Raw genomic sequence first — 23698 nt, forward strand, 5'->3', positions numbered from 1 at the left:
AAGAAATACTTTAAGCAGCAAAAAAAAAATCATGTAAATACCATAGCCCCATAGTCAGGATCACACAAAATTTAGTAGCTACTATATTAAAGAAGTGGTGGATTTGGAATATGATACTCTGGAAGACAACCATGAATAACCTACCCAACAAAACTGAGTATAATCATTCAAGGGGGAAATGGATAATTAATGAAATAGAAGACTTTCAAACATTCCTGATGAAAAGAACAGAGCTGAATAGAAAATTTGACTTTTAATATGACTCAAGAGAAACATAGAAAGGTAAACATGAAAGAGAAATCATAAGAAACTCTATAAGGTTACACTGTTAACCTTTCCATATGAGACGATGATGCATGAATCTTCTAAGACCTCTATCATTATTAGGGCAATTAGAAGAATTCTACATAGAAAGAAGATGTAAGATAAATAAAATTAGGATCTGGTTTTATGGAAGGGGAAACAATAAATTGCTTATTTTGATTTTTTTTAAAGAAGGAAGAAAACTAAATTACTAGTACCAAAAATGGAGAGGTTAAATGCACTACCAATAAAAATGAAATTAGAGTAATAAAAAATGAAAAGAGAGTTGGTTTTGCCCAATTATATGCCAGAAAAACTGACAATCTAAGTAAAAAAGGTAAATATTTGCAAAAATGTAAAATGTCCAGATTAACAGAAATGGAAATAGAATGCTTAACCTCTTTTTATTTTTTTTTTATATTTTTAAAATAATAATCCCATTTTTGAAAAAGAAATTGAAAAAGCCACCAGTGAGTACCCCTAAGGAAAAATCTCTAGTATGAGATGATTCACAAGTGAATTCTACCAAGCATTTAAGGAATGATTAATTTCAATTTATATAAACTATTTTTAAAAGGTAAAGGAGTCCAACCAAATTCTTTTTGTGATATAAATATGGTTTGATGCCTAGATCCCAGAGAAAGAAAAATGTGAGCCAATTTTTAAATGAATATTTATGCAAAAAAATTGATAAAATAGTAGCAAGGAGGTTAAAATAATATAACACAAAAATCAAATATGTGACAGGATGGGATTATAACCAGCAAAGCTGGTTCAATATTAGGAAAAGTATCAGAATAACTGGCCATATCAATAAGAAGACCAACAAAAATCGCATTATTTGATCAATAAATGCAGAAAAAGCTTTATACAAAATATAGCATTTATTAAAAAAAAAAAAAACTAGAAAGTATAGGAATCAAAAAACTTAGAGAACCCTAGAGAACCAACTAAAGATTCAAAAGTTGAAACAACAACTTCAGAAAAGTTTTGTGATACAAAATAAGTCACCAGTATTTCTATATACTATCAACAAACTTAGCTCCAGATAGAGGACCAATAGATTGAGAGTGCAGAGTGAAGCATATTTCTCCTTCTCACCTTCTTACCCCTCTTCCCCTTTTTCTCCCTTATGTTTTGCATTATTATAAATGTCTATATTGGGTCTCACTTTGCTTGCTTTCTCAATGGAGGAGGGAGGGAGAAAATTCAGAACTGAAAATAAAAATGATTTTTTTAAAGAGTCCTTAAAAACCCTACCCCCATATACTCTGAAATAGATATCAGAGAAAAGAGGTAGGTCTAAGACTTGAAAAGAGAACTCAGTTGAAAAAAAAGACTGATTCTCATAAAGAAAATCTGGATGATACAATAACAAAGTATCAAAATGAGGAAGGAAAGAGGAGGTTGTCTTAAGGAGTCTATGTGATTGACACTTCCAAATCATATTTTAAAGTATTTTTCTAAATAACATGAAAGACATTATTTAGCATTCATTTTTACAAAATTTTGAGTTCCAAATTTTTCTTTCTCCACCTCTCTTCCAAAAATGGTAGGCAATTTAATATATTTGATATATATTATACATGCTCTGTTATATAAAACATATTTCCATATTATTCACAATTGTGAAAGAAGAAACAGATCAAAAAGGGAGAAAACAACAAAAAAAGAATAAAGTGAAAAAGTATGCTTAAATCTACATTCAGAATCCATCAGTTCTTTATCTGGATGTAGGTAGCATTTTCCTCCAGGAGTCTTTTCCAAACTGCTCTACAGAATGGCAGGATCAGTTCACAATTCCACCAACCATGCACTAATGTCCCAATTTTCCCACATCTTTTTCAACATTTATAATTTTTCTTTTTTTTTTTTGTCATATTAGCCAATCTGATAGGTGTGAGGTAGTGCTTCAGAATTGTTTTAAATTGCATTTCCCTAATCAAGGATGAGTAAATCAGATTTTAAAAGAAAGTATAATGGTAATAAAATCAAGTACTGGTAAGTGAGAATAGACACCAAAGAATGATACAGTCCTCTAAGAAGATTATCAGGATTAAAACCCAGAATAATCTAGGCTTCCTGAAGAATATTAAGGAGATAGATAAATAGATTGATAGACAGATAGATAAAGAACTATAAATAGTTTTTTAGATAGGTAGCTAGACAGATCTATAGACAGACAGATATATAGATACATGATAGATAGATTAACAGATCTATAAATAGATATAGATACATTGATAGATATAAACACGTAGATCAATAGATACATATCGATAGATAGATAGATTTTTAAGGTATGTTGGAAAAGAAAAAGAATAAGAAAGATATAAACTAAATTCTAGAGGTGAATTAAATGAGGATAAAAACGTGAGAAACAGAAGGCAGAACTACTCAAATCCTATTTTGCTGTAAATTATAAGGAATAAAACAGAAAATATCAAATAGGGAATTTAAATCCAAGACAATAAGCTGTCCCAAATTAATTTAAATTCTGAGACTCAAATGAATTAGACCCCAGATGACATGGTTAATAAATCTGCTGTCCTTGATCTTTGAAGAAACAGCAAAGGAGAAGCTCTATAAAATTGGAATGTTGTGAATATTCTCCTGATTTTCCCAAAGGGAACAAGGTAAATTCTTCAAAAGATAGCCCAGTGAGCTGAACTTTGGTTCCTAACAAAATTATACAATGAATTACTAAAGAAATGTTTCTGAGCATTTATAGTCAGAACTCACATTTATACAATTCTTTAAGGAGGTGGTGCTACAGTGGGAAAAGCTCTAGAATCAGAGGGTCCTGCTTTGAATCTCAGCTCTGCCATTCATTGGTCTTGTGACATGGGATAAGTCACTTAGACTTGCTGCTTCCTCGGTTTTTTCATCTGTAAAAATGAGGTAGAACTAGATGCTACCTAAGGTTCCTTCCAGCTCTAAAACTATGATTCTAAGTTTTACAGAGTCCTTTCTTCATAATAACCTTGCTAAATAGAGTGCATGCATTATTATTCTCATCTTACAAATGAGAAACCTGAGATCCAGAAGCTTTAAACTATGTTCACCCAGATAATTAAGGTCAGAGATAAGACTTCAACTGATGGGTTCTAGCTCAAAGACCAGTGTTCTCTACTACAGGAGGATTTTTCAGTTTATAATTCTAAAACTAAACCTCTCTGGGGACAGGGCAGGCAGGCACTCACTCTGGAGGCAGGAGCAGTAGATTCACATCCTAGCTCGGCTAATTCCTGCGTGAAGGACTTGGAGTACCTTATTTAATTTCTTTAAGCCTCCATTTTTTCAAAAGCAAGATGAGGATGGACTAGAAGGACCTCTGAGATGCTTTTTTGATTGCTATCAATGACCTTGTGATCAGATGACTTTGTGAGGTTCCTTCTAGCTCTACATATCTATCATCTACAAAATCTATCTACATAATATAAAGAAATCAAGGGAGCAAAGCATCATCAACTTGTGGTGAAGTTTGTATGAATCCAGTTATTCCAAGTATACAGATGGACCAACAAGCATTCCCCAAGTGTTACTGAGAGAGAGAGGTGAGAAGGAGGGTGACATTTTTTATTATCTAATATGTCAATGATGGCAAGGATTTAAGGATTATGAATATCCTATGTGAAGTAGGAACTTCAAAGGGCTTGATGTAAATCATTTGTGGCAGCTAGGTGGTGCAATAGATAGAGCACTAAGATCTGAAGTCAGGAAGACTCTTCCAGAGTTCAAATCTGAACACAGACGTTTACTAACTCTGTGACCCTGGGCAAGTCATTTAATACTGTGTGTCTCAATTTCTTCATCTGTAAAATGAGCAGAAATTTTTATTTTTTTCTTTTTTTAATAGCTTTTTATTTACAAGTTATATGCATGATAATTTTACAGCATTGACAATTGCCAAACCTTTTGTTACAATTTTTTCCCTCCTTCTCCCCATTCCCTCCCCTGGATGGCAGGTTGACCAAAACATGTTAAATTTGTTAAAGTATAAATTAAATACAATATAAGTATACATGTCCAAACCGTTACTTTGCTGTACAAAAAGAATCGGACTCTGAAATATTGTATAATTAGCCTGTGAAGGATATCAAAAATGCAGGCGGACAAAAATATAGGGATTGGGAATTCTATGTAGTGGTTCTTAGTCATCTCCCAGAGTTCTTTTGCTGGGTGTAGCTGGTTCAGTTCATTACTGCTCTATTGGAACTGATTTGGTTCGTTTCATTGTTGAAGAGGGCCAGGTCCATCAGAATTGATCATCATATAGTATTGTTGTTGAAGTATTTAATGATCTCCTGGTGCGAGCAGAAATTTTATTTTTTTTTTCATTTCCAATTATTTTTTATTACATAAATATTTTTAGTAATTAAAGTAAGAGAATATATCATTTAAATCATTTAGTTTTCCTAATCTCATAATTGAAAAGAACCTCAAAGACCAAATATAATTCATCCAAGAATCCTTTAATTGGAGTGGTAAGAAAGAAAAGAAAGGCAGCATGTGCTAGACAAGTCACTACCACTTATACCATATTATATTGAGTTGGGATGGAGACAGTATAGGGCCTTGAACTCAAGATTAAATGAAGTAATATTTGTAAAGTACTTGGCAGATAATAGATGTTTTATAAAAATGTATTATCTTCTTCCCCCCCCTTTTTTTAAAGTTTATAATAACTTTATATTGACAGAACCCATGCCAGGGTAATTTTTTTTACAACATTATCCCTTGCACTCACTTCTGTTCCGATCTTTCCCTTCCCTTCCTCCACCCCCTCCCCTAGATGGCAAGCAGTCCTTTACATGTTAAATATGTTGCAGTATATCCTAGATACAATATATGTGTGCAGAACCGAACAGTTCTCTTTTTGCACAGGGAGAATTGGATTCAGAAGGTATAAATAACCTGGGAAGAAAAACAAAAATGCAAATAGTTTATATTCATTTCCCAGTGTTCTTTCTTTGGGTGTAGCTGTTTCTGTCCATCCTTGATCAATTGAAACTGAGTTAGCTCTCTTTGTCAAAGAAATCCATTTCCATCAGAATACATCCTCATACAATATCGTTGTTGAAGTGTATAATGATCTCCTGGTTCTGCTCATTTCACTCAGCATCAGTTCATGTAAGTCTCTCCAAGCCTCTCTGTATTCATCCTGCTGGTCATTCCTTATAGAACAATAATATTCCATAATATTCATATACCACAATTTACCCAACCATTCTCCAATTGATGGGCATCCATTCATTTTCCAGCTTCTAGCCACTACAAACAGGGCTGCCACAAACATTTCGGCACATACAGGTCCCTTTCCCTTCTTTATGATCTCTTTGGGGTATAAGCCCAGTAGTAACACTCGAGCAGAAAATTTAAAAAAAAAAAAAAAAAGGTAACCACTTCAGTAAAAACTCCAACTGAATACAATATTCAGAGTCCTCTATCACAAAGAGGTAGACATGACTCAACAACAACATCATTTAGAGGAAGCAGAAAGTATATGAAAGAATATGATAGTCAAAGCATTTTAGAGTTGGAAAGGAAGGAATAAGAGGAATAAACATTTCTTAAGCACTAATTATATACCATGCAGTGTGTTAGATGATTTATAAATATTATTTCATTTGCTCTTCACAAACAACTTTGGGAGATCCAAATCCCCATTTTACAGTTGAGGAAACTGAGACAGATAGCAGGCTTGTGCAAGGTCATACAGGTAGGAACTATCTGAAACTGGATTTGAACTCAGGTCTTCTTAAATCTAAAATCACCCTCCTAACCCCTGTATTACCATCTGCCTCTAAGGACCTTAGGGTCTAACTGGTGCAAACTATACCTGAAGCATGATCTTCTTGATGATTTACCTGAGAAGTGGTTATCAGCATTTGTTCAGACGTTTAAGGGATGCTAGGAACCTATTACCTCCAGAGGCAACCCATTTTTCTTTTGGAATAAATAATTCATTCACTAAAAACCAATCAGTGGATGCATGATCTCATCTAATGTGGGTTCCTTCAAATTACTTTTTTAAATGTATATTTACATAAGCATTAATTTTAAGCTGTTGTGGATAAAAAAAGGAGGTATGGGTTTGCTAGAAACCACATTTATAATAAGCAAAGTGGATGTTTGGGTCAGATAGTTGGGGAAGTCTGGGACAGTGTTGGAGAAAGAAGGAATAATTATTGTTAGTGGTGGATAATGGGAAGGGAGAATTATAGGTATTCCTAAACAATGGTTCTTTGTTTTGGAAGTTTGTATCTTTATAGATAATAGACATATAGTATAGACCTTTAAATGACTATTGAATATACAGCGAGGATCAAATATGTGAGTTTAAAATTGGAGTTTGACAGAAACATTAGTTCTTTACACAAACTCTGCTCTCCATTCACACAGCCACCAACTTTGAGCAGACCATCCTCATTCACCTTCGGTATTATTGAAATAGCCTTCTATTAGGTGTCCCTGACTCAATCTCCCCCTACTCCAGACCATCTTCACTCAGCTAGTAGATGAGTGATTAATTTAAATCTCTGATCACTTCAATCCCCTAATTAATAAAGTTCAGTGACCCCCTGCTGCCTGTAGAATAAAATAGAAATTCCAGATGGTTTTTAAAATCCTTCACAACTTGGCTCCCATTTATCTTTCCAGTTTCATAGCACAATACCTGACACATAGTAGGCACTTAATAAATGTTTATTGATTGATTGATATTACTACTCTTCCCACATTCTGTGATCCAATCAAAGTAACTTTCTCACTGTTCTTCACAAAAAGCACTCTTTCATCTCCCACTGCATGCTATTGTACTAGCCTTTATCTCCTATGCCTCCTTTCTTCCGCTCTCTCTTAGAATTACTGGGTTTTTTTTTTTTTCAAAACTAAGTTCCAACAAATCTTCTGGGAAAAAAAGAGAAAGAGGAAGGAAGGAAGGAAGGAAGGAAGAGAGGGAGGGAGGTAGGAGGGAGAGAAGGAGGGAAAGAAGGAGGAAGGAAGGAAGGGAAGAAGGGAGGAAGGAAGGGAAGAAGGGAGGAAGGAAGGGAAGAAGGGAGGAAGGAAGGGAGGAAGGAAGGAGGGAGGAAGTGAGGGAAGGAGGGAGAGAGGAAGGGAGGGAGGGAGGAAGGAAGGAAGAGAAGAGAGAGGGAGGGAGGGAAGGGGAAGGAAGGGAGAAGGAGGGGGAAGGAAGGAGGAGGGAAAGGGGGAGAGGAAAGATAGATGCAAGTTTGAATTCAAATTACTGCGCAAAGGGTTTAAATAATTCAACTATCCACATGCAGGATTCATTATTCATACTACTAACTGGCAGTACCTTATCTTTCACTGTAGAATGTAAACTCCTTGAGGGCAGAGGTTTACTTTGTTCTTTGCATTCCCTGCTCAATTGAGAAACTTTCTCCATCAAAATTCAGTAGCTTCAAAGGGACAGATTAGGGGAATTTCCCTAGGAATTTGTAGTAGCAGATTGAGAAAGGTTTAGGATACAAATTGAAGGAGGGAGAGTTGTTACTGAGTGATTTCAGGGCAAAAATATTGAATTAGAAGTAATATAATTGTGTGATAACTTGATACCTATTCCCATTTGTAGGAGATATGAGTCATTTCCCTTCTCACCCTTGGATGACGGAATAGCATTTGTGATGGCCAATACAATGAATAATAAAAAAAATATATTTTGTGGACAAATAATGTTGGGAATTATAGTTCTCTGAATACTAGTATGTGTAGCCTGAGAGGGAAAAGATGGCAGGGCCAGGGGTTACAAGATAGGTGACTATTCACAGAATGGAGTTATAGCCTCACCCACAGAGGGACTCCTTCCAAGGATTAGTCTTCTCATCCTGTAGCTGGGTACAAAAGCTCCTCTACATGGAAAAGTTGCATTTATTTATAGGCTTATATGCAAGTCTGTGTGTCCAAAATAACTGAAGTACCTGTAGAAAGCTACAAATCTTTGCTGGCTGCTCACTAGGGCTCTTAGTATAAAAAGAAATATGGAGTAATTGGGGATTTTAGCAGGACTGGAGTCAGGAAGACCTGAGTTCAAATCCGACCTCAGATCCTTTCTAGTTTCATACGACTGGGCCAGTCACTTCATGTTTGCCTCAGTTTCCTCATTTGTAAAATGAGCTAGAGAATAACTCCTGTAGTTTTGCCAAGAAAACCACAAATGGGGTCATGAAGAGCTGGACACAATTGAAAGGACTGAACAAGTGGGACATAATTGTTTCAGCACCAGACTTTCTGTATGATTTGAGGAAATGGAAATTGAAGGTGTTGTTCTGAGTAAGAAATCCCCAAGTTTTGGAATGGTCCAATGATCAAATGAGATGATATTTGTAAAGTACTTAGCATAGTGTCTGGCACATAGTAGGCACTTAGCACTTACAAATGCTATCATCATCATTACTATAATTATTATTAATTATGCTTCTGGACAAAGTCATAGTCCTGGGGGCATGTTTGGGCATATGGGGGGTGGAGGGGGCACGGAGGTAGTGGGGAAAAGGAAGAGGGACAAGTTCCCTGCTCTGGGAGTCTCTTCTTGCTCTGTGGTCCATGCCTCCCCTTTTGGCTCCCAGAGCCCACAGACAAACCTTGTCTTCTCTTTCTGGTCTGAGATTTGTCCTATAACCCTCAAAACATAAATGTGTTATAATATATAAGGTGGAGCCCCAGAGGCTCCTTATTCCAGCCTTGGGTCTGTCTTTCTTGTGGGCCCTATTGTTGTTTCTTCTAGGTGAGGATAAGAGACAGAGAGAGGGAAAGTGAGAGGGGGGGGGGAGAAGAGAGGGAGGAAGAGAGAGAGAGAGAGAGAGAGAGAGAGAGAGAGAGAGAGAGAGAGAGAGAGAGAGACAGAGACAGAGACAAAGAGAAAGAGAGAGAGAGAGGTAAATTGGTGAATAGATAGATAGACCAATAGCAGAGATAAATAGGTAGTTGTATTGATAGATAGACCAAAAGAGAAAGGTAGATGGATAGATAGATAGATATTTAGATAAATCAAGAGAAAGAAAGAGATAGGTGGATAGATAGACATAGGAAATAGATAGGAAGACAGACAAAGAGACAGACAGGCAGACACAGAGAGAGAAGTAGATAGATAGATAGATATTTAAAGAAGACCCTTTTCAGGGCCACCTCTCCTTAAAACTCCCAGTTGCCTTAATAAGACCTGGGCCAGATTTCCAAAGACCCCAGCCTCTCAGAATGCTGACTGAAGTTCTCATATCCCAGATGTAATGAATGGAGAGAACATTGGGTCTGGAAGAAGGGGACTCTGTGAACGAACATCAGAAAAATTATAAAAATGATGTAATAGATCACTATTAGTGAAGACGGGTGGAAAGGACCCTGGGAATAGAGAGATGTAACACAGGAACCAATTACTTGTCAAGACAAGTTGTTGTTCTTGTTGCTATTGTAGAGAAAAACAGTGACAGCTCATTGAAAGAGCCAAGTAAGCGCACCTTAGTTATGGTTGCAAGGCTTCCAGAATCCTGGGTAAGTGTCAGCACCAGCCCCAACATCTCTTAATCTCAACTTTCCCCTAAAAAACACAACCAGCCAAGAGAAAGGAAAGGACAGAGGTCACAAAAGTAAGTTCAACCAGCAGGAAAAAAAAAAAAAAAACAGAAATGGTGACAGAAGTCCTCTTATATAATGTGTCTATGTTTTGTGTGTGTTTCTCTATGGAGGTTTGTATTGTATTAATTAAACAATCCTTATTAAGTGCCTACTGTGTTCAGGTCTACAAAAATGAAAGACAAAAAACAATGGTTCTCAAAGAGACCAGAGGGTCTCTGAAACCCTTTCAGAGGGTCTCCAAATTCAAAATTCGTTTTTATTTCTAATACGGAAAATATCTATAAATATGATCCACATAAACAAAAACTCTTTGGACAGTTTATCAACAGTTTTTAATAATATAAAAAGCATACTAAGAACAAACGTTTGAGAACCATTAGATCAAATACTGGTGTGTACTTGTGAATCCTAGGATCCTTATGGTGGAGTGTGTGTGTGTGTGTGTGTGTGTGTGTGTGTGCGTGCGCACGCACTCAGGACAGGAAAGGGTCATAGAATCATGGTCTTTCCAAGGGACAGGAGCCCTACCTGCTTAGTCACACCACCTGTCCTTCGTTTTCCTTGTGTGACTTCAGCACTAGTCAGAGCTGTTTGAGCACTTGTGCAAGAACTCCCTTTCAGAGATTTCATTTCCAGTCATGATTGATCAATAAGTTCCTGGGCTCAGGAGAAGACAGGACTGCTCTTCTCAAGGACTTATGGGGCAGAGACAAAGAGGATACATAATCCCCTTTGGGTTTATGGGGTGATTCTGTGGTTCAGAGAGTCAGTACTATTGGTAGGAAGAATGTAGAGAAGCGGACAATTGCCAGGGACCGGGGTACTCAGGGAAGCTTCATGAAGAAGGAAAAACCTAAGACAGGCAGATTAAAAAATAGATGGGTGGATAAAGGGGAGAAAAGAGCAGCATGATAGGAAAAGACAATGGTGAATGTTGGAGGGGATCTGGGAAAACCGGGACACTGATACATCGTTGGTGGAGTTGGGAACTGATCCAAGCATTCTGTAGAGCAGAGTGGAACTATGTCCAAAGGGCTATCGAACTGTGTACAGCCTTTGATCCAGCAGTACCAGTATTGGGTTTGTATTCCAAAGAGATCATAAAAAAGGGGAAAGGATCAACATGTGCAAAAGTGTTTGTGGCAACCCTATTCACAGTGACAAGAAACTGGAAACTGAGTGGATGCCCATCAGTTGGGGAATGGCTGAATAAATTGTGGTATAGGAATATTATGGAATATTATTGTCTATAAAACACAATCAGTAGGATCATTTCAGAAAGGCCTCAGAAACTTACACAAATTGATGCTAAGTGAAGTGAATAGAAGCAAGGGAACACTATATACAGTAACACGATTATGTGATGATCAATACTGATGGATATAATTCTTTTCAGAAGAGATGTGATTCAGGCTATTTCCACTGGACTGATGATGGAGAGAACTCTCTGCACCCAGAGAAAGGACTGTGGGAACTGAGTGTGGATCACAATAGAGTATTTTTACCTTTTTTGTTGTTTGATTGTTTTTTTTTTTTCTTTCTCATTTTTATTTCCTTGTGGTCTGATTTTTCTTGCATAGTATGATAAATGTCTAAGTATGTTTAGAAGAATTGTACATGTTGTACATGTTTAATACATATTGGATTACTTGCTGCCTAGGAGAAAGGGTAAGGGAAAGGAGGGAAAAAAATTGGAACACAAGGTTTTACAAGGATGAATGTTGAAAATTATCTGCATGTATTTTGAAAAATAAAAAGCTACTATTAAAAAAAAAGAGCATCATAAGCAATGGTGCAGAGGTTAGAAGCAACAGGGCTCAGTATGGGAGGGGTTGGAATAGGGCAAGTGGGCAAGAGTGGAACCTGTGGGAATAGAAGAGTTAAGGTTAAAAATAGGCAAGAATGAAATGGTGGAGAGGTAGGAAGGTCAGGTTGCATATTCTAGGTTATTGTTTGGAGAACTCGGGAGCTGCTGAGATCCACTGCCAAGAGAATATAGCCAGAGGCCAAAACTGGCTTTTTCTCTCTGTTTCTCCCAGTCCCTTCCTTTCTCTTCTTATTCCTCATAAAAGTCCCAGGGGAATTTCCTTGCTACTCTAACAAAGTGTTTCTCTAAGGCTTATTCTTGGGGAAGGCCACAGAGGTCTCCTGCAAAGACCCTTAAATGATAAAGAGATGATGTTACAGAGACAAAGTGGGGGGGGGGGGGAGTAGAGAATGACAGAGTGAGAGAGAAGAGGAGAGAGTGAGAAAGACAAAGACAGAGACAGAGTGGAGAGAGAGATACAGAGAGGGTGAGGAGAGAGTGAGAGAGAAGAGACAGAGGACAGATACAGAGAGAGAGGGACAGAGAGAGGAGAAGATGAAAAGGAGAGAGGAGAGAACAAAAAGAAGAGAAGAGAATCAGACACAGACAGACACACAAAGAGAGGAGAGACAGAAAGAGGAGACAGACAGAAAGAGAGACAGAGGAGAGAGAGAAGAAGAGACAAAGAAACAAGAAACAGACAGAGACAGGGAGACAGAAGAGGAGACAGACAGACAGATGCAGATGCAGAGAGACAGAGACAGAGAGACAGAAACAGAGACAGACAGAGACAGAGAAAAACATCCTCTTTCTTCAATCATCATCTATATCTGAAAGCTCTAAAGTCAGCAAGACTTTTTTAGGGAAGGAAGCTAGGTGATCTCCTGGCATTTAAAATACTACCAGTCTAACTACATGATAAGAGGAGGGACAAAGAAAGTCCTCCTCAGGTGGAAATTACAGAGCTTATTCTGCACCAGGAGAGTCCAGGTGGGACTTTCTCAGCCCTCTGCCAGAGGTATTAATAGCACTGGGAAATTCCCCAGCCTGGGGAGGGCCTTCTCTGTCTCTCCTCGTCTGTACCATCCCCCTACCCTGTTTCACCACCAGCACCATTAGTGGAACAAAGTGAGGAAGAACCCCCAGGATCTGCCTTTGCCAAAGGCTTGGGCTGTGGGGGAACAGATGGGGAGAATCAAGGTCTGCTCTGTCTTGGAAAGAAATTGGCAGGATGCCCAAGATTTTATGCTTCCCAGAGTTAATCAGAGACATGAGCACAGAGAAAAATAATGTTTTTGGTGGAGGTAAGTAGCACATAGGGGAAAGAATTCTGCATTTGAAGCCATATAACCTATGTCCAAATCCAGTCTCAGCTGCTGTGTGATTTTAGTTACCTTCCTTCTCTGAGACTCTAATAAAAGAAGGGAGTAGAAGCAGAGGATTTCTAAGGACCATTCCAGACTTAAAACCTTAGGTCCTATGAGACAGACAGAAACAGGGAGAAACAGAGAGACACAGAGAAAGAGAGACAGACGACAGAGAAAAAAAGACAGAGACAGAGAACGCGTATGGGTGGGTATCTATGTGTCTGTGTATTAGTACCAAGGGAGATAATAGTTCGTTGGGGTTTGAATAGTCAGGGAACACTTCTGAAGGAGACATATTAGAACTAGACCTTGACAGACTGTTAGATAAAGAAAAAGAAGACCTTTCAAGCAGAAGAAATGATCCTGAAGTAGAAGGAGAATAATAACGTTTGTGTAACAATGATAACAACAATGATAATGAGGCTATTGAAATAAAGCATTAGAATAAGAGTCAGGAAGAACTGAGTTCAAATTCTGACTCTGTTTCAGATACTTACTAGTTATGTAACATCAAGCAAAATCACCTCACCTCTGTCTACCTTGGTTTCCTCATCTCTAAAATGCTAACAATAATAGCACGCACTTCTCACGGGTTTTGTAAGGAGAAATGAAATAATATTTATAAAGATCTTTATAAATCTTAAAGTGCTATACAAAATGCTAGTTATTGTTGTTATTATTAATTTACTTAGCACTTTAAGATTTACAAATTGTTTTATATACATCATTTACATAGATAGTGACAAATTATAGAAAGTCTCTAGTTCTCAAGTTGAGGACTTTAAACTTTAAAGAAGGAGAGTGCTATGGTCAAGACCATGTTCCGCAGACTCAGGTATAAGAAAAGAAAACATAGAGAGGAAATATATGTTTAAAAAAAGGAAGAAGGAAGGAAAAGGGAAAGGAATAAACATTTATTAAGACTCTGCAAGCACTGGGCTAAGCTCTTTTATAAATATTATTTCATTTGACACAGAAGCTAAGGACTTTGTCTGCCTCTTTCCCTCTAGCTTCCTTAACTACCATCACTCCCCCCCCCCCCCATTTTGGCTGCTCCACCCACAGAATAATCTCAGGATTGTTCGGAACCTGAAGAGGGGTGGGGCAGGCTACCCTAGCCCTCCACCTGCTTGGCCAAAAACCAACATGGAGGGCCTAGAGATGTTTCTCTCAGTCGGAGGGGTGTGTTCTGCTTCTACACCTCTGATATGAAATCACCCCTGGAGGCTCCACACCTGAGCAGGTGTGTGTGTCTGGGGGGAGGAGGAGGGCCACATTTAGGGAAGATGCCTGTGTTGTCACATTTAAAAATAGCACCCCAGTGCCCCAGGGGTTACCAGACACATCCTGACAGACTTACACCTACATACACACATACATAGTCACACTTCTAACACCTGTAAAATAAGGGGGTTGGCCTGGAATCAAACTCTCTGATCCCTTCTAGCTCTGAATCCTGGGATCCCATGAGACACTGACACACTAACAACAACACAGGGAACAAAAAACAAACAGTTCCTTAGAATGTCTCCTCCATTCCTAATAACTTATAACCTCATCCTCAGTGTATTTTCTGTTCCACTAATGGCAGAAAAAAATATTCACTTAAGCCACTGTCAATCACATTCTACCTGCATCTGCTCACCATACGCCTTCTCTGAGGTCTTACAATAGTAGACACTTCCATCACAAATTTTCAATATCTCCCTCACTTACTGGTTCCTTTTAATATGTCTACCAACATCCTCAGATCTGTTCAGTCTTTAAAAATAAAAAAAAAGCCTTTTCTCAATCATCATAGCCTCCTCAGCAAATACCCACATTTTCCCTCGATTGCTAAATTTCTTGAAAACTGGTCTTGAAAACTTAACAGCCTCCCCAAATTATATTCACACATAATCTAGTGACACTGGACTCCTGGCTATTTCTCCAACAAGATAATCCATATTTCTAGTCTTTTTTCACTTTTTGGTTCCCCTACCTGGAACCTTCTCCCTCTTCATCTCCTACTTCTGGCCTTCTTGAATCTGGAATAAAAATCCTCTAAACCTTGGTAATCTCTCATTTATGTCTCTATCTTCTTTGTACAAATCAGTTACTCATCATCTTCCCTATTACACTCTGAACTTCTTGAGAGGGCAGGTAATTCTAGGAGCATCCACTGAACTTTCATTATTGAACATCTATAATAATTCTCTGCCTTATGCAACATTGTAGTTGAAAGTATTTTTAGCCTTGGTTTACTGATGGAGAAGCTAAAATTCAGAGAAGTGAAGTGTCTGACCCAAAGGCAAATAGCTAGGTGTCATAATTACTATTATCAAGAATTCCCTCTCCTAGAATCAATCAAGACTTTGAGTTCAAGTACTGTCTCTATCATTTTGACTAGTCAATCAATAAACATTTATTAAGCCCCTACTATGTGCCAGGCAACATGCTAAGTGTTGGAAATAGAAATATGAAAAACAGACATAGGAATTTAGAATCTCATGAGGAAAGATGGCATGCAAGAGGAAGTTGAAGGGAGGAGGACCATGATGGAAAAGTCCCAAGGAATATAGCTGAGTGATCCCCTTCCATTTATTCATTGTATGGCCTTCAGCGAGTCATTTTCACTTTCGGAGATAAAAAGTAAGAATTTAAGTTTATATGGACTGATGCTGAGTGAAGCCAACAGAACCAGAAGAACATGGTACACAATAACAGCAAGATTGTGATGGTCAATTGTGATACACTTAACTCTTCTCTCATCAATACAGTGATCCAAGACAATTCCAATAGACTGTGGATGGAAAATCCCATCCCCATCCAGACGCATTCTATGGAAACTGAATGAGGATTAAAGCATATCATTTTCATTTTTTTGTTTGCTTTTTCTTTCTTGTGGTTTTTCTCTTTTGTTTTATTTTTCTTTCACAACATGGCTAATATGAAAACGTTTAAAATCATTATGTATGTGAGTGTATGTGTGTGTATATATATATATATATACACATATATGTATATGTATGTGAATATATATATATATATATATATCAGATTGCTTGCTATCTTGGGGAGGGAGGAGGTAAGAATGGGAGAAAAAAATTTAGAAATCAAAATCTTACAAAAATAAATGCTGAAAACTATCTTTACATGTATTTGGAAAAAATTAAATACTCTAAAATGGGGAGGCAGAAATAGCTAAGCCCCTTTTTGGCTCCAACAATCTGTGGCACTGTGCTTTGAACCAAATGACTTCTCTGGATTGTTCCCAACTCTTTAATTTCTCTCCTCTCTCCTCATCACTCTGTAGGGTCAGGTGGGTGACCTTCACTCACCTCTCCCTTGTAGATGAGAGAATGCCTGGCAGAACATGATGGGGACCAGTTCTATTCTGGGATTTTTCCTCCCTTCCTAATTTTCCACCCTCAGGCATTCATTCCTGGAAAGAACTGGAGAAAAGCCATTTCAGGAAAGGTTTTTCTACTCAGCCTCTGGAGCAGGAGTTAGAAAAAGCACTGAAAAGTTGAATGTCTGCTTAGCCCGAATCCACCCAGCTGGAACACTCATGTCCAGGGAAACATTTCCTGCCCTCCTTTAATAAAGGGCAATGTTCACTCTAAAAACCCAAAGACCCTGGGACAACCTGTATAAATATATGTGTTGAAATATGTATGTATATTTGTGTGTTTATATAGATGTACAAATACACTTGAAAAATATAAAGTTATACATTTTACATCATAAAACTCCATTAATATTGATAATGATATTATTAATTTACAACTTATCAAACAGATTCACCACTAATTAGAGAGGAAATTTAGCATGGATTTCAAGTTGAAGAGGGATTCCTGTAGGATTGTGAGATCCTTCAGATAGTCCAATTGGCAAATGATGCAGCTGGGCTGATTATATCAAACCTTGGAACAATGAAGAGCCTTCTAGATGAGTTCCACCATCCTGCAGAGTTTGAAATGTAAGTGAAGGAAGCATACCTTCTATCCAATTATAGTTAGTTAGTAGTTAGTTAGGTAGTAGTTAAATAGACAACTTTTAGAGCTCATCCATATCTTAGTGAGACACTGTAATTTCACAAAGACCTAGGCCCAGAATTGAACAGGGGATGGAAGAAAGTAGTCTGTATTATCATGTCTGGGGAAATTGCCCAATTCTTTTAATGACCCCAACCTTCTTCCGGAAACAATCCCCCTGATTTTCACCATCAGTGCTTTAGCTGCTGATGGTGTATGGATGCAGGTCATGGAATACTACAGCCTTTGAGTATTTTCGTTAAGGATTACTCCAAGGGCCATGGAAGTGGTAGGTGTGAGCAGGCTGCAAAGTATCACAAATGGAGGATTGTGCAAGAAAAATAATATAAAGGATGTCGCTGGAAAAAAGGAACCATGGCTATTCAGGCAATAACAAGAAATCAGTGAAAGTCTATAGCACGGCAGAGATTTCAAACATGGCTACCATGTGAGGATCCTCTGTCCACTGGACCCTCTGTCCAGTGCCCTCCTTATCTCTACCTTCACCTATTCTTTAACTTTGCTTATCCAATAATAAACCTCTTTTATCAATCTAAAAAAGAAAAAAAGAAAAAGAAAGTCTATAGTACATTGGTTGGGCTCCCTTTGATGGGGGTCCTGTGAGTCCCATCTATATCCATGTCCATGGGAGCACTTGACCAAGAGTGAGCCAAGATGGATAGCTGGACAGTTCAGTCTATAGGAATCAGGAAAACTTAAATAGGGCCTCAGATACTTACCAAGTTGTATGATCTTGGGGAAGTCACTTAAACCTGTTTGCCTCAGTTTCCTCAACTATAAAATGGAGATTATAATAGCATCTATGTGAGGATCAAATTAGATATTTGTAAAGTTCATAATACAGTTCATGGTACATAATCCTGGCTTAATAAATACCTGTCTCCTTCCTTTCATGATGTGGATTGTGGAAGGGAATACCCACCTTAGTGAGTCCCAGATCCATAAGAATTAGTGTAATTATCATTGGCTCTATTATCATGAAGTCAGGGTGACCCCATCAGTCTCCAAAGCTATGGCAGAGGAATGCAAATTTCAACCAAAATAGTCTTTACAAACAACAAAGGAGTCTTTACAGTCTCCAAGTAGGGTCTCAATAATGGTTCATGGGTTGGTGATCCCAGTGGCAGCCTAGCTAAGCTCAGGAAATCCCATCACCAAAGTAAGCAAGATGCTACAGAGAGACGGATGGAAACAACTCTCGACAAATAGCACTAATTTAATGTCTCCTAGATGACGGGAACTGTGCTAACTGCTGGAGATTGCAAGTCAAAACTGAAATGGCCTGTGCTCACAAGAACTTTATGTTCCCTAGCGGGAGACAACATGTACATGTCTTAGTTTATAAAAAATAGCCATAAGACAATTCAGAGGAGAGACAGATTGGGAAAGGAAGTCTCATGAGAAAGGTGGTGTTTGAGCTGAGATTAAAGAATTTAGAGATTTTAAGAGTTGGAACTGTGGAGAGCATGTATTCCAGATTTGGAGAACAGACAGCTTATTTTTCAAAGGTCCAGAGATGGAAAATGCAAAGATAAGGAACAGCAAAAAAAAAAAAAAAGTCAGTTTTACTGAATCAAAGGTTATAACATTTATTAATATGCCAGACACAACAAATTTTGTTTTATAAATAGTACTTTAATCCTCACAACAACTCTGAAAGAAGGGTGCCATTATGATTCCCATTTTACAACTGAAGAAACTGAGGTAGATAATGGTTAATTGGAGACAGACACATCAATACCCCCATTTCAGGGTCTCTTTGATAGAGAGAGTCATCCTGCAGTTTCACAATTGCCCAAGGTCACACAGCTGGTCTGTGTCCAATCCTGGATTTGATCTCAGGTCTTCCTGATCCAGCTCTAGTAGTCTATCCACTATAGTCTAGGAGAGGCAATAAATGCATAATAAAACAAGAAAGAGAGATTGAAGGCAGGTCGTGAAACACTAAATGCCCAAGACAGAAATTTGGATGAGATTCTATAGTCAATAGGGAACCATTGGAATTTTCAAAACAGGGTGACATGTTTTAGTAACATTGTCTTGGGAGGTAAGAGGATGATAAATTGATGAGGGAGGCAATTGAAATAGTCAGAGAAGACTTAATGGGGACTTGAACAAGAATTGGCCTTCTGTGTGAAGAGAAGGGAAGAAATGCCGTGCAGAGAACCAAGAAGCTTGGTGATCGATTCGATATGTGGATAAAGGAGAGTAAGGAAGAGGAGATTACTACAAGGTTGTAAATGTCAATTATTATCATTATTATAATAGTTTTATCAAAACAATTCAACAAATGCTTTTTCGAGGGCTTGTTTTAAGACATCAACCTGAAAGTGACAGAGAAGAGAAATAAATGAACTCATTCTATCCCATCTCAAGGAAAGGCTGAGCCAGGAAACAGATTTTTTGCTGCTTCTGAAAAAGCAGTAAAAGGGAGAGAGAACAGGTTCTCCAAAATGGGTATCACCTATGTTTCTCAAAGGCTAAAACTTGCCCTGTCTCTATTTCATCCCTTCCCTCCTCCCACCACCACCCCCAGCCCCTAGTTACTAGGCAAATATTTACAGCTCATTTATGTCCAATCAGTCCAACTCTTTCTCTTTCTCAACCAACTACCAACTCTCGCTTTGCTAACTCTGATCTTTGTGTGCCCACCACCCACTAACCCAAACCCTGCCCTGGGAGGAAAATGAACCATGATACTGTGTCAGGAACAGTAAGAGCAATTTTCTGCTGACACAGCAACTCCCTCATATCAGGTTCTCTTTGCTAGAGAAAAAGGTCCCCCCAAAAAAAACCTCTTCCAGTCCTCTCAACCCTCCTCCTACTCACCTGTCCAATCAGGCTACTTACTGCCTGTGGCAACCAAAGGAAAGCAACCCCATAGGTTTCTACTTTTGCCCAGCTCTAGACTCCCATGGACCAGTTCCCATCCAGATTCAGAATCTGGTTAGAATGGTGTTGTAAAAAAAAAGAGACTCAAATTTGGAGTCAGAGGATCGAGCTCCAAAGTCTTAATTATCTTTTCAGAATAATTTTAAATTTCTCTCCTCCATGCATTTTCTTTCCATTGGTGTGGAAAGCTCTGCCAGCATTTAATTTGCTCATCCTTTTGTTTTTGTATTGTCTCTGCTAATTTAATTGATGTTCCAGGATGTCCCGGAGCTGTTCTAATTAAAATTTCACTCATTTCTAGTGTCACCCATAACCCAAGAGCCTCCCTTCACTCCCCAAACACTCTGGGCTCATACAAACCAGCTTTGGTCCTGACAACCTGACTGTAAGGTAATTAGTTAATTCTTTTCTTTTCTTTTCCTCTGAGGCAATTGGGGTTAAGTGACTTGCCCAGGGTCACACAGCTAGGAAGTGTTCAGTTCCTGAGGTCAAATTTGAACTCAGGTCCTCCTGACCAGGGCTGGTGCTCTATCCACGGCACCACCTGGCTGCCCCTAATTAGTTGGTTCTTAAGACTATGCTGAATAAAATTTAGGAGTAAATAATAATAATAACTAACATTTATTTGGTGTTTACTATGTGTCAAGCACTGAGGCAGTCAGAGTTAAATGAGAGGGTCACACAGTTAGAAAGTGCCTAGGGCCATATTTGAACTCCAGTTTTTAGGCCCAGCACTTAGCTGCCTGTGTCAGGGTCTCCCAAAATGTAGGCAATCCCAACAGCTAGCAATGGGTGCTTTGGATGGACCGTTAGGCCTGCAGTCAGGGAGATTTCAAATCCTGACCCCATATCTAATTTCAGACGCTTGCACCAAACCTTGTTTTATTATGTTTTGCAGCATTGTGGGTTTTGGAGGGGCAGTTTTTTGTTTTTTTACTAATTAAAAATTTGTGATAACCCTGCATCAAACAAGCCTTTCAGGGTCATTTTCCCAACTGCATGTGCTCCCATCGTGTCTCTGTATCACACTTTGGTCATTCTTGCAATACTTTGAACTTTTTCATTATTATTATACCTGTTATGGTGATCTGTGATACTGTTAAAATCATTTTGGAGTGCCACAAACCTCACCCACATAAGGCAGCAAACTTATGAGATGACCACTGCTGTCTCTCTTCCTCTCTTCAGACCTTTCTATTCCCTGAGACATAATAATATTGAAATTAGGCCAATTAATAAACTCATAAGTGTTCAAGCAAGAAGTAGTCACTGGTCTCTCACTTTAAATCACAAGCTAGAAATGATTAAGTTTGGTGAAAAATGCATGTCGAAAGCTAGGTTACCGCCCCGATTCAGTTAGGAACCTCCAGGCAAGACCCTTCGGCAACAAGATTCTGATTTTCTGAAGGCTCAGGTAATGGGTGGCATTTGGTTTGGGGTTGTTATTGTTTTAATGTACATTTTTATAGACAATACTATTGTACTCTTAATAGACTATTTGTTGTTATTATTCAGTCATTTCAGATTCTTTGTGACCCCATTTGGGATTTTCTTGGCAAAGATGCTGGAATAGTTTGCCATTTCCTTCTGCAACTTATTTCACAGATAAGGAAACTGAGGCACACAGAGTCAAATGACTGCCTCGGATCATACGACTAATAAATGTCTGAGGCCACATTTGAAATCAGGAAGATGAATCTTTTTGACTCCAGATCCAATTCTCTATCCACTGTGCAACCTAGCTGCCCTTAATATAATATAATGCAAATGTAATTTTTATGTGGTCTGGGAAACCAAAAAATTCTTGTTTTTTGCTTTATTGATATATTTGCTTTTTTGCTATGGTCTGGAATCAAACCCACAATATCTCCAAAATATGCCTGTATTAATTTTGTCACCCCAGGCAAATCACTCTCTGTTTCCTCAAATGTAAAATTGGGGTCATAATATTGTTGTAAAGATTAAATGAGATCATATCGATAAAGTCAGTCAATACATATTTATTAAGCACTTTCTATGTACTAGGAACTTGATAAGTGCCAAGAATACAAAAAGCAAAATGCCTGGTATAGAATGGTACATAATAAATATTTTTCCCTCCTTTCCCCTACTTATTGCAAAGACATTCAATGCATTATGTGGGTATCAAGTATAGGACAGGTGGGTATGTCATCTATCACAGAAACTAAATGATACCCAAAGACCTCCAAGGCTAAGTTAGCCCATGCAAGAAAAATAAAATACCCGCACGTCCTCTTCCACTCATTAGCCTTTCCCAGAAGGTAAAAATACTTTGTGGGTCTACTGGACAAATGCTCCCCATTGACCTATGACCTGAACTAACTGAACAACTTCTAGCAGTATGAAAAATGGCTTAACAAGGATGTATCTCCTGATTTACCAAGGAATGCCTTTTGTCCTCCATCTGCAGAGAATCCTTTTAGAATCCCAAAAAGCAGACTGCTGAAGAAAGTTTCTACATGATTATCTGATTCTTGAATTTAAGAATTAGCAGTCTTTAGAACTCTCAAATTCAAGAACTTGCAAACTCTGGATCACCTGGGCAGCAAACCCAAGGTTAGAAATATCCATTCTCGAGATCACTAGTGTCTGGCTTTTGTTCAGAAGAGAAAATAAAAATAGAAAGGCACGAATTAATTTTAAAATACATGTCCAGAAACTCATCTCAGACTTGCCTGAGCAAGCATAGATTACCTGCCATGGGTCCGGTAGCCACAATGTCATTTTTCTACTCCTGTAGGGGGTAGAGAAATCCCCTTTATCTTGTCCTTATCTCTCACTTTACTATATTCAGGTCTGAAAATCTAATAAAGAGAAAGCAAAAAAGAAAAAGAGAAAAAGTCATTTCACAGCTCTATAAACCATGAAGGGTCAGCTTTTATGATCCAAGCCTGTTCCCTTTAACTTTCAGTTGCCAATCATCTTGGAGGCAGCTCCAGAAACATCTTGGAGTCAGCTCAATGAGAGGAGCTCACAGTATCATCTTAGGAAGCATTAGGGTTTCTATCTATCTCTGTAGGAAATTGCTCTTTTCCTATATAGTTATTTTCATCAAAGTGATTATGGGATTCACCAAATTGATCTGCGGTTCTCCTGATGAATCCCCATTTTTCAAAGAAATATGAACAATTTTTATGCCCAAAAGGCTATAAAACTGTGCATACCTTTTGATCCATCAGTGCTTCTACTGGGGTGATATCCCAAAGAGATTATAAAGAGGAAAGGACCCACAAGTACAAAAATGTTTGTAACATTTTTTTGTGTGGTGGCAAGGAAATGGAAACTGGATGAGTAAAGAGTGGCTGAATAAAATATGGTATATGAATGTAAAGGAATATTTAAAAAAAGATGAACAGACTAATTTCAGAAAAGCCTGGAAATATTTACATGAACTCATGCTAAGTGAAGTGAGTAGAACCAAGAGAATATTGTACACAGCAGCAACAGGAGTATATGATGATCAACTGTCATGAACTTGATTCTTTTCAACAATGATGTGATTCAAGAGAATTTCAATAGACCTATGATGGAAAGAATCATTCACATCCAGAGAGAAAACTATAGATTCTGAATATAAATTAAAGTATAATATTTTCACCTTTTTTCTTATTACTTGTCTGTTTGCTTGTTTTTTCTTTTGTGTGTGTGTGTGTTTTCCTCCTTTTGATCTGATT

The 23698-nt window shown here is 38.0% G+C and overlaps 1 long non-coding RNA gene across 1 annotated transcript in view; it reads right to left on the reverse strand.

Moving 5' to 3' along the window:
* LOC127548027 (uncharacterized) overlaps window positions 1-23698 on the reverse strand; it is a 64589-nt gene that overhangs the window by 7197 nt on the left and 33694 nt on the right. Inside the window, exon 2 of the long non-coding RNA XR_007950306.1 lies at window positions 22719-22828. This is a non-coding gene — a long non-coding RNA (uncharacterized LOC127548027). The remainder of the gene's footprint in view (window positions 1-22718; window positions 22829-23698) is intronic.

Source organism: Antechinus flavipes, chromosome 2, assembly GCF_016432865.1.
Source record: "Antechinus flavipes isolate AdamAnt ecotype Samford, QLD, Australia chromosome 2, AdamAnt_v2, whole genome shotgun sequence".
NCBI classification, from domain to species: Eukaryota; Metazoa; Chordata; class Mammalia; order Dasyuromorphia; family Dasyuridae; genus Antechinus; species Antechinus flavipes.